The sequence below is a fragment of the Mus caroli genome, unplaced genomic scaffold (assembly GCF_978045245.1).
Source record: "Mus caroli unplaced genomic scaffold, Mus_caroli_1 scaffold_5, whole genome shotgun sequence".
In the NCBI taxonomy this organism is placed as follows: domain Eukaryota; kingdom Metazoa; phylum Chordata; class Mammalia; order Rodentia; family Muridae; genus Mus; species Mus caroli.
In genome coordinates this window covers 99,135,459-99,152,529 of record NW_028227260.1, presented here as the reverse complement: position 1 = coordinate 99,152,529, position 17,071 = coordinate 99,135,459, and the positions used below count along the sequence as shown (strand labels likewise).

The window sequence follows — 17,071 nt, the reverse complement described above, 5'->3', positions numbered from 1 at the left end:
GTAAAAGTTATGCTATAGATATGCCTTCAAGTTTCTCAAAGCTGGCCAAATTAAAATATTCTGCCCAGTTGTCCCCATACACTAGGAGTTTCTAAGATCTGATACATCCTAATAGCTTTGACATTTTCAAGAAAACGATAGAATCTCTTACCACAAATTCATGTAGATACACATACAAAATTGTAAAAATGATTTCAGGTTCTCTGGAGACCATTCATGTATTCTGTATCATACCATAAATTCTCTTCACCAATGGTCAAGGTGTTGCCATCTAACACAATATTGCCTTTATGTTTGTTTTGCTTGCTTGGAGACAGGCAAGCTCTCAGTATGCATCTCTGGGTGGCTTAGAACTACTATATGTAGACTGAGCTGGACTTAAACTCCCAGAGATCCATCTGTCTTTGCTTCCCAAGTGTTGGAATTAAAGGGTTTTGCCACTATATTTAAAGTGCTTTGTTTTGATGTCATTTTAAAGTACCACATCTCTGAAGTGATTTAAGTATGGACTGCAGTATTACATGAAGGGACTCAAGTTTAAGGTATATAACTGAATGAAATTAATAAAAATCACATTAAAATATACTTAAGTCACATTTGCACAAAATCTCTGAGCTGGTAAATTTTTCCTTTATGTTTAGAGATATAGTTAAACCATTATAATTTTTATTATTATTGTGACTATCATTCATAATGCAGTTGGTAATCTAAAAATGATTATTTGCAGCCAGGCATGTTGATTTGTTGATCCAGAGGGAGAAAAGAAAGAACAGAAGATGTGTGTTGGGATGGTAAAGGATGTACATCTAAAGACTTTTAACAACAGATCTGTTTGTATATAGGACATGGGACTCGCAACTCACGTGTGCACATTATACCTTGGCTCCTCCTCACACTCCTACACAATAAATATATTTATTATTTTAGAATATATATATACTCTAGTGTTCATGATGCCTATGAATGAAGGTAAGAATCAGCAGCATCAGTAGATTCACATTTAGATGTGGAAATAGACAATAAATGAGTGCCTTAAACAACATGTGCCCAACAAACAATCTGGTTGCTAGAATTTCAAGATCAAGGTGCAATCGGAGTTGGTTCTGTCTTATAGCTATGAGATATGGATCTGGTCTAGATCTCTTCTTGGTGTTAAGACGGCCATCTTAAACTCTTGCAGTGTCTTCATATCATCATTCTTCTGCATATATCTTTGTCTAAGTTATGCTTCTCTAAGGATCCAAATCATATTAGATTAGCTTAGCTTAGTGATCTCATTTTAAACTAATTACCACTGTAAAGATTCTATTGACATATGAGATCAGATTCCCATATCTAGATGATTGGGCTAGTAATCCAATATATGAAACTGTGAAAATAATACTTAATAACTTTTTAATGCTTAATACTTTTATTGCCATTTTTAAGAGTGAAAACCTCCCAATTACTACATTATATCATAGCTAGGTTGAAATACACAGCAGTCAGGAAGCAGAAAATGTGCATTTGTTCAGAGACTTAGAAAACTTAATGTTTGCGTTGACTTTGTTCTTTATTATATATTTTCAGTTTATTGGTACAATTAAGTAATTGTATAACCAAGTTCAGATTCCTTTGTTGGCTGTTTGTCTCACTATTCTAACAATTACTTAATGTTCATCACTTATTATTAGGATGACATACATCAGAAAATCAGTAACATGAAAAGTCTACTTGATAATCACTGATTTTTTTTTACATTGTATCAATTGCTGTAAATCACAGAGATATGGAGACATGATTGTTGTATTGACAGTTGTTAAAAGATGTGGGATCTCTAATCACTATAATAAAAGGTATTATCACCAATAAAGTGACTCTGGAGCTAGGGAGTCATATTGATTTGAGCTTAGGAATGTGCAAGCTCTTTCTCAATTACCTTGTCCCTCCAGAACTGTAAATATATATTAGCACACTATCTGGAAGAAGAAGGACTTTATATCAGTTAAGGGTACTTGGTTCATTTTTAGGTGCCGAAGTGAGCATTCTTAGTTGATGCTTAGATTGTCATTGATGAGCTCTATAAAGCCTTACTAGCCACAGCTTCAGTGCATTTGGCAACACAACTCATGGATGAATTGCTTTGAAGGATTTGTGAACTTTAGAATCTGCTATATTTTTACAATTATCCAGAGGCTACAACTGGTTTCATACTGTAAAGCAATATAGTATATTGAGTTAAAATGCATAATAAAGGATCCAGCACAATAAAAAGGAAACATAAAAATTTTACTTCCATTAACTTCTCTATTTTCCACAGTTCCACAGAGCCACATATCAAGAACTGTGTCTGTGTGGATCCTGTTAATATAAAACTGACGTATCTGCAGGTCAGCAGACCATTGCATATATGTGGGAGCCTAAGTGCAGGATTAGCCCATCTTCCCACTGTCCTCCTCTTGTTCTCTCCTTTTTGCTTGAGTGGTCATATTTTGAAATTTCCTCAGGACCAGTTTGTCATGCAGTCACGTTTCTCATCACATCTGAAGGATGCTGTGCTTTGCATGGTAATGAGGCCTTCTTTGTTTCAGCCGCTTCAATGCTCTCAGTAACTCCCATCAGTTGTGCATTCTGCAGGCTAATGCCATTTTGGTAGTTATGTAGAGGGCTTTGTAGAGAAAACAGCAGTCATTAAAAACAACTTATTTAGCTTAGTTCCTGATGTTAAGCTGTTATGTTTACTCTGGCTTTTTATTTTTGTGAATAAAAACAACTTATGAACATTAGTTGCTTGTGTTGTATGGGTATGCTTGACTAGATTATTGTGCCCATTTATGTAACTGAGTTAAAAAAGAAGCTGAACTAAGTTATGACACGCACTTAAATCTGTTGAGGAGAAGGAGTGATCTTCCTGGAACAGCTTACTTTCCTTATGCATTTCGTAGCTATTATGGTGCACTTCCCACCAGATCTGAGCAAGAATATTATTTTTCTGTCTTCTCTTGAAATGATTGTTATTTGGCATAAATTACTTTAAATTGAATCCTAAGACCATGTTACTTCTACAGAGATGCTGTCTGTCAATTTTATAAAATGTGAGTTCATGCCTTATCTTAGCCAATTAAAAATCCTGTCTTTTGCAGTCTTATCTAGACCCTGGGAAATTAGTAGGAAATTGATGTAGTCAAAGGATAGGGAGACCAAGTTTTCCTATTTACTTTCTGACTAGCTGAACATACCCACATTCCAGTTGCATTGCAATACCGCAAATGAATAGAAATACCGTTTATTACCAAAGATGATTACTTTCCCAGAAATCTCCTTGGGACCTTAGGAACAATAGCTATATATAAGCATATAACTCTGAAGCCATAACAGATTGTAGAGAGAAACAGACCCTTTTGTTTCATAGTCAAAAGACTATATCCCAGAGAGCAGCAATGATTCAACAGAGGTACACAAAGAGATAAAATTTGATGAAATATGAACCACAGAATAGAGAAGGTTGAGCCCCAAATGGTAAATTTTGCATAATCAAAAGATGCCTAGAAAGCCAATCATTGTGGGGCCACCTGTTAATCTCAGCACATTAGGCATGCAACAAAGAAGATGTTAAGTTTGAGGCCACTTATCAAAAGACCTGTCTAAAAACATGGTTTGATAAAAATTTTTTAAAAATCTGACAATCAAATAGTTATGGAGTATTCTGAAAAAAAAAAAAAGTAAAGGTCTTCACATCCACAAAAAGTGGTCATAGAATATTTTCAAATCATCTACAACCTTCTAAGTATAATCAATTCATTAAGGGTTTCCAACTTCATTGTTTTAAATTTGATGAATATGGATATTTTGCCTGCATGTATGTCTATACACCACATTCATTAGTGGTGCACATGGAGGCCAAAAAAGAGTGTCATATATCATGAAACTGGAGTTAAAAACACTTCGTGACCCACAATATGGGTGCTGGGAATTGAACCTGGGCCCCCTGGAAGAGCAGCCAGTGCTCTCAATCACTGAGCCATCTCTCCAATCCCTTGACCTCATTTTCTTAATGTATGGTATATTGTGATTTTATAGTAAGGTCCATTATGGAAAACATTTATTTTCTTTTTTTAAAAGATTTATGTATTTATTTATTTATGTATTTATTTATTTTATGTAATGTGACCACACTGTTGTTGTCTTCAGACACACTAGAAGAGGGCAAAAGATCCCCATTACAGATGGTTGTGAGCCACCATGTGGTTGCTGGGAATTGAACTCAGGACCTGTGTTAAGAGCAGTCAGTACTCTTAACAGCTAAGCCATCTGTCTATCTGAAATATTCATTTTCAAATTAGTTATCTAACATGTAATTTTATTGATGCCTTGACTGGACAAAGGAATTGGTTTTCAAAAGGTTACCTTTGGTTTAAGATTGAAGAAACATTTTTAACAAGAGTAGATAACAAAATATATTTCAAGGCCAATGCCAGGAAGAATAGAGTTTGAAACCTTCCATTTGAAACTAGTGGAACCAACTAACCACTAGTGAACCCATTAGACAGAACTAATGAAAAATGTAACCTTTAGAATCAGTAAGTAGCACTAGTGTGTAGCCTGCTACCACTATGTTTATTCCAGATGTAAGGGAAGATAGCCTTTTTAAGGAGTTCATCTCCCCTGTTTGCTCCCAAGTTAGTAAATTTCAGTAAACTTTATATCTTGAAAATAAATGGGAAAAAATTTAAAAGGCCCTTTTTGCCACTAGATTGACAACTGTGGGTCAATTTGTATTAACTCCTTTTATATTCATAAGTGCATATTACATTTGTTCATGCAAAGACTACAATTTCAAATATAAAAACCCACAGCAGGCCAATTATGTTTTTTAAATATTCAGGCCAGCAAAATGGCTCAGATGATAAAGGCATTTGGCATCACGACTGAAAGCTCAAGTTCAAACTCAATATGATAATAGAGAACCAACTCAACAAACTATCATCTGGTCCTCATAGCCTTCAAACCCATCACACACACACACACACACACACACACACATGCACACACATACACATACAATAAATAATGTGAAAATAAAGATAAACAAAATTTTAAACATTGACTCTTTCTTGCATTACTTGCCATTAGACAACAGCCTGAACACTTTCCTCCTAATTTGATTTCATTTCTTACATGAAAGGAAAATGGAATTAAATCATTCCTTGACTGTTTTAATTGGATTTTTGTTGATATTTTATGAAATAGTTCATTGAGCTCAATATAATAGTTTATGTATAGATTGATTTGAAGAGATTGTATTTGGCCATAGTTGTTACAAAAGAAAGAAAATGATCATGGTATCTTTTTATCCTGAAAAGTTACATATAAGTCGTTTCATGGTCATCAGTACAAGAGACAAAGTAGGCTCAGTGATTGGTTTTCTATTGTCATGTTCATTATGTTATCATTTATTCCTAAGACAAATGAATCTATAGAATGAAAATAATAATAAAGCACAACTTTTATTTTTATCATTGGCTACCAGATTTGTAAAGGCCTAAAGTAATGGAGATATCATTTTATATGAGATTTATCACATTGGATTTAAATGAGCTTGGAAATGTTATATAATCTCCACGAACCTCACGTTCATCTGTATAATGGGGATAATAATGGTCATATTATCAGATTGTCATAGTAAATAAGATGAAGAAACATAGCCATCCAGCAGCCACAGGCAAACTGGGTTTACCTGAAAGGGAGGCTGGAAATAAGGTAAGGGGGCAAGAGAAGGATGAAGCTAAGACAAAAGTTCTGAAAAAGACTCAAAGTTTAATAAAAAGCTGTGTGTATATAAAGGGAAAAAAACACAAAACCCATTCCCTTCTTCAGATGAAGTATGTTGTAGCAGCAAGGTCAGCACAGGCAGCCAAAACATCAAAGTTCCCATGGGAATCTGCAACTGCAGCCAAGACAGATGACTCTGTCCAGGTTGATAAGACCTGTCATGGTGAATGTTCAAGGTCTGCTTAGCTTGCTCAAGGCTGGGAAAACTGCTCAGCCTTTTCAAGGCTGGGAAAGGTCTACTCAAAGCTAAGAAGGATACAAAGAACAGACTTGGCCCATCATCTATGTGCAAGAAATAGTTTATGTTGCTGTTTTAATAGAAAAGGAATAGGGATCTTCTTTTACCTAAATATGTTTCATTTCTCCTTAGCTCTAACTCAGTCTACAATTTCTTTCTTCAAATATAAATTCCAATAATGGGAAGGTTTCCATATAGAATTTTATGTTACTTTAAGAAAGCTACAACTAAATACTCATTAACCCCTATGGACAATATCTAGAGGCCGGAATTACGTCATGATTTGGCTCTCAGAATATATGACACTAAGTAGGGAGTTACAAAGGGAGGGACCATTTTGCTTTGAATGTGAAATGTCTCTTATAGGCTCATGTATGTGAACACTTTGTTAATAGATGGTAGTACTCTTTTGGAAGGTTGTGGAGCTTTAAAAAGGTAGATTTTTGTAGGAGAAACTGAGTCACTGAGGTGGGCCTTGCAGTTTTGTAGCCAGGCCCTTGCCTTGTTCTTGTTATGCTTCCTAATTGTGGGTTCAGTGTGATTGCATCTTCCTAGCTCCTGCCTCTGTGTCTTCACTGGCATTATGATTTGTATCCATTCAAATTGTAATCCAAAGCACATCCTTTTTTCTTAAATTGCTTCTTGTCAGTATTTAATCATATCAACAAAAAAGTAAATAATGTAATGGCTATCCTGTTTACAGACTGTGCTAGGGCAACATTTGTGACTTGAGTAGCCAAGAAAAAGAAAGATAAGAAAAGCAATTCATAGACATCATTTGAAAGTAGACACCAAATATCCTCTAGAGGAATGAGAAATTCATCGCTGTTCAAATGCAAATCTCAGAAATTAACAAGTACTATTGTGGCTGCACCTATTTCACCATTTACAAAATGTATTTATTCATGTAATTTCTTCATATATCTAATTCACTAACATTATATGACCTCCTCTTATTGCCTTGTTTATGTTAGTTGTTTAGATGCCACCTAATACTATGGAAGACAAGACAGAGACTATAATCTCCCAGTTCTTCAGTTTGCCTCATTGTAATATACAGCCAAAAACTCTATGGCTATCCCCTAGTTCTGTCAAACATAGATTCAAATTGCCAGTTTTGGGGAAAATGTTGAATAAAGATAAAACATATACTATTGAGTATCAAGACAGCAAGCACCACAAAAGACCTTTTTTCTTTTCTGTAACTTATTTTTTAAAGTTTCCCTTTCATTTTTAAATATATGATTGAAGGTGTTTGGGTATGTGTACTATATTATAGATGCCCACAGAGAAGAGAAGAAGGTGTTCCAAGTGCTTACTGTCCCTAAAGAGGACCTCATTTGGTTCCTATCACTCAACTCAGGCAGTTCACAATGGCCTGTAATTCCAGATCCAACTTTCTAGCCCATCTTTCATGTAGTGCCTCTTTATGCTTCCATATTTCTATCAAAGACTCCTTTTCATCATAATGTTACAATAAATAAGTCACCACAAATGCTTAAATTTTTGGAGACATGGGGTACAAATCTTCTACTCAAAAGCAGTTCAGGTGAAGCTTCTTTTTTTTTACTTTTTAATATTTTTTATTACATATTTTCCTCAATTACATTTCCAATGCTATCCCAAAAGTCCCCCACACCCTCCCCCCGACTTCCCTACCCACCCATTCCCATTTTTTTGGCCTTGGTGTTCCCCTGTACTGAGGCATATAAAGTTTGCATGTCCAATGGGCCTCTCTTTCCAGTGATGGCCGACAAGGCCATCTTTTGATACATATGCAGCTAGAGTCAAGAGCTCCAGGGTACTGGTTAGTTCATAATGTTGTATAGCTGTCTCTTGTGAGACTATGCCGGGGCCTAACAAACACAGAAGTGGATGCTCACAGTCAGCTATTAGATGGATCACAGGGCTCCCAATGGAGGAGCTAGAGAAAGTACCCAGGTGAAGCTTCTTGATGTAATTAATTAAATTGAAGTAAATGGAACTTGAACTAATAGGACCATGAAGTAGTGAATATCCTACCACAAGAATCATAAAAACAATGTGTGTGTGTGTGTGTGTGTGTGTGTGTGTGTGTGTGTGTGTGTGTGTGTGTAAGGGTAAAATTTGGGAATTTTTCAAGTGGATGTGTGAAAAATAGTATTTAGGTCTTCAACTCACATCATTTTGTGTCTTTGGACAAATATTTCACCTCTTTCTCTGTTGATGTCCTCTTTAAAATGATTCCCAGAGTAAAATGTTAGAATGTATAACTCCTAGGGACATTTTGTAACAAGAGTGTATGAGCTAAATACATTCATTTAACTAGAAAAGCAATTCAAGAGTAGTCTATGCAAATGAACCAGTAATGTTCAGTTTGCATGAAAAAGATGATACATTAATTGTTAGAATTATTTCATCAATGACCTAGTCCTTCTCCTTACTCTGTTCCATCAGATTTAGCAGTTGTCAGTCAGAGCATTAATGGTTTATGTCAAGTGAAAAGGCCATTCTTTAGGGGGAGTTATATGCCTTATAATAAGTAACTAGCATTTTACTATGGAACATTTGCCCTTGTCAATTCCATTGGGTTGCTTCTCATTTCTTTAAGAAGCCATAAATAGTTTATTGTGTGCTAAGTGATGTGAGTAAGTACCTCTCTGTCACTTTCTCAGTAACAAAAAACCCATTTTACCACAGATTTATAATTCTTCTGAGTATGGGTTTGGGGAGAAAGACATGTATATTATCAATGCTTCTATAGAAATTTCCTATAGTTGGGAAACAAAAGCTGAAGAAAGAATAAATGACTGCGGTACCAACATAAGGAAAACAGTACTATCCTAAGAACTTAGGTTTGTTTGTGATAGTCTCCAAGGTGTATTCTGAATCATTATTTTAAAAGCAGTAGCCCTCTACTTAGCAATTCTCCCATGTGCCAGTTTGTAAGTCTCATTTTGGAACATCAATATTTTATCTTGTGTTTTGATAATTTGTGGAAATATCACAAAGAGTTAGATATTATTTACCCAATAGCAGTGAAACATCTCATCTTAGGTTGAAATATTTACTTGTTCTTGAACATAGATTGTGAATGCCATTGACTCTAAGGGAAATTTCATGGAAAAACTCATATTTAGACTCAACAGCATGGCATTGAGACAATTATGGGTAGCTTAAACCTCAAAGGCTAGTTTTCATCAACGACTAGCCATAAAACAGGAAAATCATGTAACCATTTGAAGTCCTGATTTTTTTTCATCTTAAGATGAAACTTATCGGATGGTCTTTGTCTTTTCAGAAATTGTTGTAATAAAACAGTAAAAATAGCAGCAAAGAAAAGACAAAGAAGCATGTATTGATCTAGTAATGACTTTTTAAAATGCCAAAAAAATGGTGGTTGATAGTAGCAGAAATAGACATATTTAATAATACACTTATATAAATAACCTTATTCTGTTCCATATGCCATAGGGGTGCTGTATTTAAGGGCTAATGTCTTCATATTAAAGATTTAAAAGGTTTCCTTTAGGATTTGGCCGTGATTATAGAGAGGAGAAACTGAGATTCTTAATTGTGTCCATTGGAGACTGAATCATTAGATAATATATAGTAGATGATGCTCTAAAACTGCCATCTACTGAAGAGATCATACTTTTAGTGCACAGATCTAAAAAAGGCAAATCATTTAAAAGTTAGTGTAACACATTTGATATTTGTATATCAGGATACATAATTCCTAATTAGTATGGTCATCATTATTTTTTAACAATGTCATCAAGCACAGACTTCTGACTAAATGAAATCTAAGCATTACTAGTTATGCCATCTATATCTTTATGATAATCCTTTGGATGAGGAAGAACTTTAAAAGGTATTCTAAAGAACTTAAAATAATACTTTATAACATCTTTAGGTGGTAGGTTTATTAAGCTTGAATTATTACAGATTCCAGGTACATGTCTTTACCACATTTCCTTTTTGGTTTTGACAACAATGAGAATAAATGGAAACCATGAAGGGAGTTTCTGTCTTCCAATATGTTTATGTCACCTCATGTCAGTATTTAATGGGGTCCAACAGCAAGTAAACAAGTAAGCTAAAGAAAATCTTCCAAAAACAAAGTAATAGTTACTAGAAGGAAATTAATTGAATGCAATATCAATTGATTGCCATAACAATGAGGAATTTTCACTGCCCACATTTGAGATACAATGAAAGCAATTTCACTAGAAACCAGGGTTCTATCTTCTGCTCTAGGCTGCCAAAACTACTGAAGCAACATATGTAAAACTAAATTGAACTTTGAATTATAATTTCAACATTTGTCTAGTGAAAAGAATTCATGCTATGGTACTGAAACTTTGAGGTTTTGAGTTGATTCACATAAGGTAAAAATCTGTTATGACAGGTAAAAATAATGAAAAGACATATGATTCCTAGTCATCTTAACATATGATCAATCTTTGATAACAGTGGAAGATTTGGAAATCATCATGCATTTTCTTCAGGATAATCATTTCAAACAGAGTCATTTTTACGTGGTTTGGCTTCAAGTTTATTGATGTAGCAATTGATATACTATGTGTTTATTGCCTTTGGCAACAATGTATCTGTAACTCAGTGAACATCTCTCATGTGACTGGGGCACATTGGCTGTGGGATTCACATATAATTTCTTTAAAGAACATCTAAATTGTTATTATCTTCCCATTATTAAAAATTGAACTGTGTAGGCAACAATAGCATCTGTAAATTTATGAATACAGTGATCTTAACATGTCCAGAAGATATTATTTTACCCTGGTTCATCCCTTCCTCTAGCTCTTACCCAGTGTTCTGTTCCTTCTTTCATTATGTTCTCTGAGTTATTGAAGGAGTAGGGTGATATAGACTTCCCATGTGTGACTGAGCACTCCCACAAACACGTATTCTCTGCACTTTGATCAATTGTGAATCTCTACATGAGCTACCTTCCACTGAAAGAAAAAAGTAACTTCTCAGCCGGGCGTGGTGGCGCACGCCTTTGATCCCAGCACTCGGGAGGCAGAGGCAGGTGGATTTCTGAGTTCGAGGCCAGCCTGGTCTACAAAGTGAGTTCCAGGACAGTCAGGGCTATCAGAGAAACCCTGTCTCGAAAAACCGAAAAAAAAAAGTAACTTCTCTGATGATGTCTGAGAGCTATGCTAATCTATGTATATAGAGATACTAATTTAGAGGGCAGTTTGACAAGAAACCGTGGAATGATATATTTCAAGTGCTAAATATAAATAACTACTAACCAATTATACTGTGGCAAAAAAAAAAACAGGTTATCTTTAAAACTCAGAGAAATAAAAGTATTTCAAGAGAAGCAAAAACTAAAATGAATCACTTAAAAACAAGCCAATATTGCTAAAGATATGTCTGGGACTCTTACAAACAAAAGAGGGAGAAAAGAGATTGTTTACATTTAAAATATTACCCCCATTCCTGATCTCCCCTCCATTAAACCCCCACCCCATCCCCTTTCCCATTGCCTCTAAGTAGGTGTTCCCCCACCAATCCATCGTCTCCCACCTTAACCTTCTAACATTCCCCTTCTCAGGGCCATCAAGCCTCCACAGGATCAAGATCGTCCACTCCCACTGATGCCAGATGAGGCAGTCCTCTGCTACATATGTAGTAGGAGCCATGGACTGGCCCATGTATGTTCTTTGATTGGTGGTTTAGTCCCTAGGAGATCTGAGGTGTCTGGTTCATTGATATTGTTGTTTTTCCTATGGAGTTTCATTGCCTTCACTCCCTCAGCCCTTTCCCCCAAGATTTCCATTGGGGTCCCCAGGCTCAGACTCTCAGAGGACAGCCATACCAGGCTCCTGTCTGCAAGCACATCATGACATCAGCAAGAATGTCAAGGGTTAGTGTCTGCAGATGGAATGGATCTCATAGTGGGGCATTCACTGGATGGTCTTTCCTTCAACCTCTGCTCCATATTTGTCCCTGCATTTCCTTTAGACAGGGACAATTCTGGATTAATTTTTTAAGCTTTTTTTTTCCAGTTCAGTCATTATCCCCCTCCCTGTCCACTCTCTGGCTGTTCTTCATCCCATTCCTCCTCCTGCCTGCCTCCAAGAGGATGTCCCACCCCCAACACCAGACCCTGAGAGTTAAGTGCTTCTTCTCTCACTGAGGCCTGACCAGGCAAACCTCTGCTGTATATGTGTTGGAGGCCTCATATCAGCTGCTGTATGCTGCTTGGTTGGTGCTCAGTGTCTGAGAGATCTGGTTTTCCCATGGGGATGCCCTCCTCCTCAGCTTCTTCCAGCTTTTTCCCAATTCAACTACAGGGGCCCCAGCTTCTGCTCATTTGTTGGGTGCAAGTATCTGCATCAAACTCTTTAAGCTGCTTGTTGGGCCTCTCGGAGGGCAGCCATGCTAGGTTCCTGTCATTCATGTCCTTCATAAGAGCATAGGAAAGGAAAAGTTTCATGAGCAGAATAGATGTCACATTGTATCTTGTTTAGTACTATTTTGGCTGTCCTCTTTTGGAGGACCCACTCTTTTATAAAGAGGATAGAAAGGGACTAGATCTGGGGGAGAGGGAGATAGGGAGGAGCAAGGAGGAGTAGAGAGTGAAGAAACTGTGGTCAGGATGTATTGTATGAGAGATGACTATTTCAGAAGAAGAGAAGAAGAAAGGGAGGATGAGAAAGAGGAACAGGAGAAAGAGGAGGAGCAGGAAGAAGAGGATGAGGAGATAGAATATAAAATAAAACTGGAAAAACATCTCACTCATACCCAACTCAGCAAAGCATCAAATCATTAATATAAAGAAGGTAGGGAAGAAATAAATGATAACTAAGTCAACAAAATTACAGGAATCAACAAGTGCTTGTCAATAGTAATACTAAATACAAATAGTCTTACTTCTCCAGATAAAAGACCCTAAGTGACGTACAGGATATTATAAATAAGATCTAATTATTTGATACCTACAGTAAACACATTTCACTGTCAAATTCACAGAATTTCTTGAATTAAAAGAATGGATGTCAATATTATAAGCAACTTTAAAAAGCAGTAATAGATAAGCTATTATCTGACAACATAGACATTAAACCAAATTAGCCAAATGAGATAAATAAAAAGATAAATAAATAGTTATGTTATAAAAGCAAAAATCTATCAATGAAATAGAATAAATATATATGTATTCAATCACTGAGTAGCAGGGGCACCAAGTTTAATTAAGAATAATAGTATTCAAACTAATAGTGAGTGATTTTAATACCCAACTCTCATCAATAGATAGGTCATCCAGTTTTTTAAAAATCCATAAAGAAGCTTTAGAGTTAAAACTTAACTATTTAAGATATTATATAGTCTATAAAAATCCATCCAAAAATTACAAAAGTATATATTTTTCTAAGCAGTCCATGGCAATTTCTCCAAAACAAATCACATGTTGGGCCAATGCAATAAATAAAAATAAAATAATTTCTTACATTTCTTATAAAATGATACTGTAATAAAACTAGGCATGGCTACAATTCAAAACTACAGAAACTATAAATACTTGCAATAGGTACAGTAAGCTCCTGAATTTAAGAAATTAGATGAGTAATTTTAAAAATACTAGAATCTACTACAATGAAAAACCAGCAAAAGACATATATGATATATGACATGTGATATCTTTATTATGTATTATATATTATACATTAGACCATATACATTGTACATTGTATATGATATATTGCATATTATATGTTACATATAACATATAATAAGTAATATATTGTAGATATTATGTAACTGTGTATATAATTGTATAAAGTTAGACAATATATAATGTTTAGAGAGAGGTTGTATGTAAGAAGGAAAATTCCAAGAACATTCCAGTTGACTTAACAAAGTAAGAAGGATCAGGACCAGGTTGCAAATCATAATTTATAATTGAACAAAGTAGTAGTTTTGCCTACTCTTCTTTATCAAACATGAGACCATCTTCATGTTGACCAAAGTATTACTCTCAGGCAGTTTACTTATCTGGAGACCAATCTATGATTGATGACCTGAAAATGAAGGTTGGCTTTTAATTCACTTGAAATGCAACAGATTTGACAACCTATAGCTAATGTGGCTTTTTTTTTTAACAAAACCAAACACCTACGTAGGCCTTCAATTTACATTGCTTTACAAAGAAAAAATAATAACTCACATAGAAGCTATCGAGAAATATATTTCACAGCAGGCAAATTAATTGGTTTTACAGTATTTGAATGGAGGATTTGTCAAATAAAACATGCCGTGACAGTTAATAGTGTCATTTAGAGCCAGAAAATTATTGGCTTATTTGTTATTGGATAAAAGGACCGCAAACATTTTGTATTAGGAAGTTTTAATGTGTTTAAAATCCTCATTAGGGATTAATGGACATGCTTGCTTAGCATAGCACCTCATTAATTTGAGGCTAAACAGTTACTTCTGTGTTTCAATCTCAGTGTTGTTCCTTAACAATTTTTTATACTTCTCTTTAATTAGATCTTGCATTTGAGTTTGGTTTTTACACCATTGGAGATGTAGAATTAATTAATGAGATTTATAAATTTAATGGAAGTAAGTTATTCTTAGATATGGGCTCATTTTAGTGAGCAGTTAAAGCACATGTAAGTAGACGCAGATCTAAGAGATTTCAGAAGCATAGAACAAATGTGAACTTCCTTGAATATATTTAGCAGTGTCACTTGGCATTAATAGATAAAAGTGTTTTAATTAGAGTTATAAATAATAGGGGAGCTGGCGAGGTTTCAGTTTCCCATGCACATGGCTTGTTCTTTAGGATCATCACTGTCAGAGAAGAGCAATTGTAACTGTTCCTGTGGAATTGCGATGTCATCCACTGGCAATTAAGACAATCCTAAGTGCAGGCTTTTGAGAGTCAATAAGGCACCAAGTTCATTGGAGGTTACTTTGAAAGTGAAGCCATGTTCTATCAAATAAATTCTGTTGTCACATTTTTTATTGAGTGCATGTGTACCATTTCTAAAATCAGTCCTACTTACATGTTTTTTTCAGGGAGATTATACTGAGAAATTGGGCATCTTTATTCTAAAATAGGCATTTAAATAATTATGTATTTAGCAAAAGAGCATAGCGTTTTTTAGGGTGAATGGCCACCAAAGTCCAAGAAAGACATTTCTTTCCTAAAGGACTTTGAAAGAATGAAACTAAAGATATAAAATTTTAAATTCATTTTGTAATTGTGATTAAAGTAGTTAATTTAAGACCTCATCAAGGATCTGTGGCAGTGTCTTTGGAAATTTCCCAAAAGACCTTAGTGCCAGCTTCACATTTATCTTTGAACAAATCAGAATTTTTTGTATCTTAGAACAATAAATGTTTTGAAAACCAAGACATATTATAAAATATAATTATTTTATGCTTCATGTTGATGATCATATATTAAGTGTATATAATTATTGTTGAAATAGTCTTTCCCAGGAATGAGCACATTAGTGACTTATCCAAAACAAATACAACATATGCATATATATATATATATATATGTATATATGTATATATATATATGTATATATATATGTATATGTGTGTGTATATATATATATATATATATATATATATATATATATATATATATGGTATGTACTCACTGATAAGTGGATATTAGCCCAAATGCTCAGAATACCCACGAAACAACTCACAGAATTAACAAGCTTAACAGGAAGGAAGGCCAAAGTGTGCATGCTTCAGTCCCACTTAGGTGGGGGAACATAATAATCACAGGAGGCAGAGGGAGGGACCTGGGTGGGAGAAGGGAGGGGGAGGAAGAGTGAGCAGGATCAGGTATGGGAGAAGACAAGGGAGAAGTCTAGAGGGTCAGGAGAATGAATAGAAATATGTAGCAATGGGGGGGTGAGGAACGGGGAAGGCAGTAGGGAGGAACCACTAGAAAGTCTCAGACACCAGGGAGGACCCAATAGGGATGACAGCTAAAACATCCAACATTGGGGAAATAGAACCTGAAGAGACTACCTCCAGTAGATATACACAGCCTCAATTGAGAGACAGGGTCACTCACCCATCTCAAAGTTTTTAACCCATAATTGTTCCTGTCTAAAGGAAATGAAATTCAGTGACAAAAATGGAGCAAAGCCTGAAAGAAAGGGCATCCAGAGACTGCCCCACCTTGGGATCCATCCCATGTTTAGATAACAAACCCTGACACTACTGCTGATGCCAAGATGTGTTTGCAGACAGGAGTCTGGTATGGCTGTCCTCTGAGAGGCTCTGCCAGCACCTGACTAAAACAAATGCAGATACTTACATCCAACCATTGAACTGAGCCCAGGGTCCCCTATGGAAGAGTTAGGGGAAGAGTTGAAGGAGCTGAAGGGATTGTGCCCCCATAGGAAGAACAATAGTATCAACAAACCAGACCCCTTGGAGCTCCCACAGAGTAAGTCACCAAACCAAAGAGTATACATGGGCCAGTCCATCGCTCTTGCTACATATGTAGACGAGGACTGCCTCATCTGGCAGCAGTGAGAGGGAAGGGGCTTGGTCCTGTGGAGGCTCTATGCACCAGCATAGGGGGACGCTAGGGTGATGAGGCAGGAATGGGTAGGTGGGGGGAGGAGCACCCTCGTAGAAGCAAAGGGGAGGTGGGATTGGATGGGGGGGGGTTCATGGAAGGGAGACCTGGAAGGGGGCAACATTTGAGATGTAAATAAATAAAATAATAAATAAAATATTTTTTAATTAAAAACCAAAACCTAAACCAAATAACACCATATAGACTGAGAAGGTCAAATTTAGGAATATACATGCATATACATAAGCATATATGCATGTAATAATAATTAATGAAAAACAAGGTCATAAATTTTAAAAAGAGGCCGGGCGTGGTGGCGCATGCCTTTAATCCCAGCACTCGGGAGGCAGAGGCAGGCGGATTTCTGAGTTCAAGGCCAGCCTGGTCTACAAAGTGAGTGCCAGGACAGCCAGGGCTACACAGAGAAACCCTGTCTTGACAAACAA

General features: G+C 35.8%; 1 protein-coding gene across 2 annotated transcripts in view; it reads left to right on the top strand.

Moving 5' to 3' along the window:
- Positions 1 to 17,071, top strand: part of Aff2 (ALF transcription elongation factor 2) — a 494,279-nt gene that overhangs the window by 285,755 nt on the left and 191,453 nt on the right. The window lies entirely within an intron of this gene.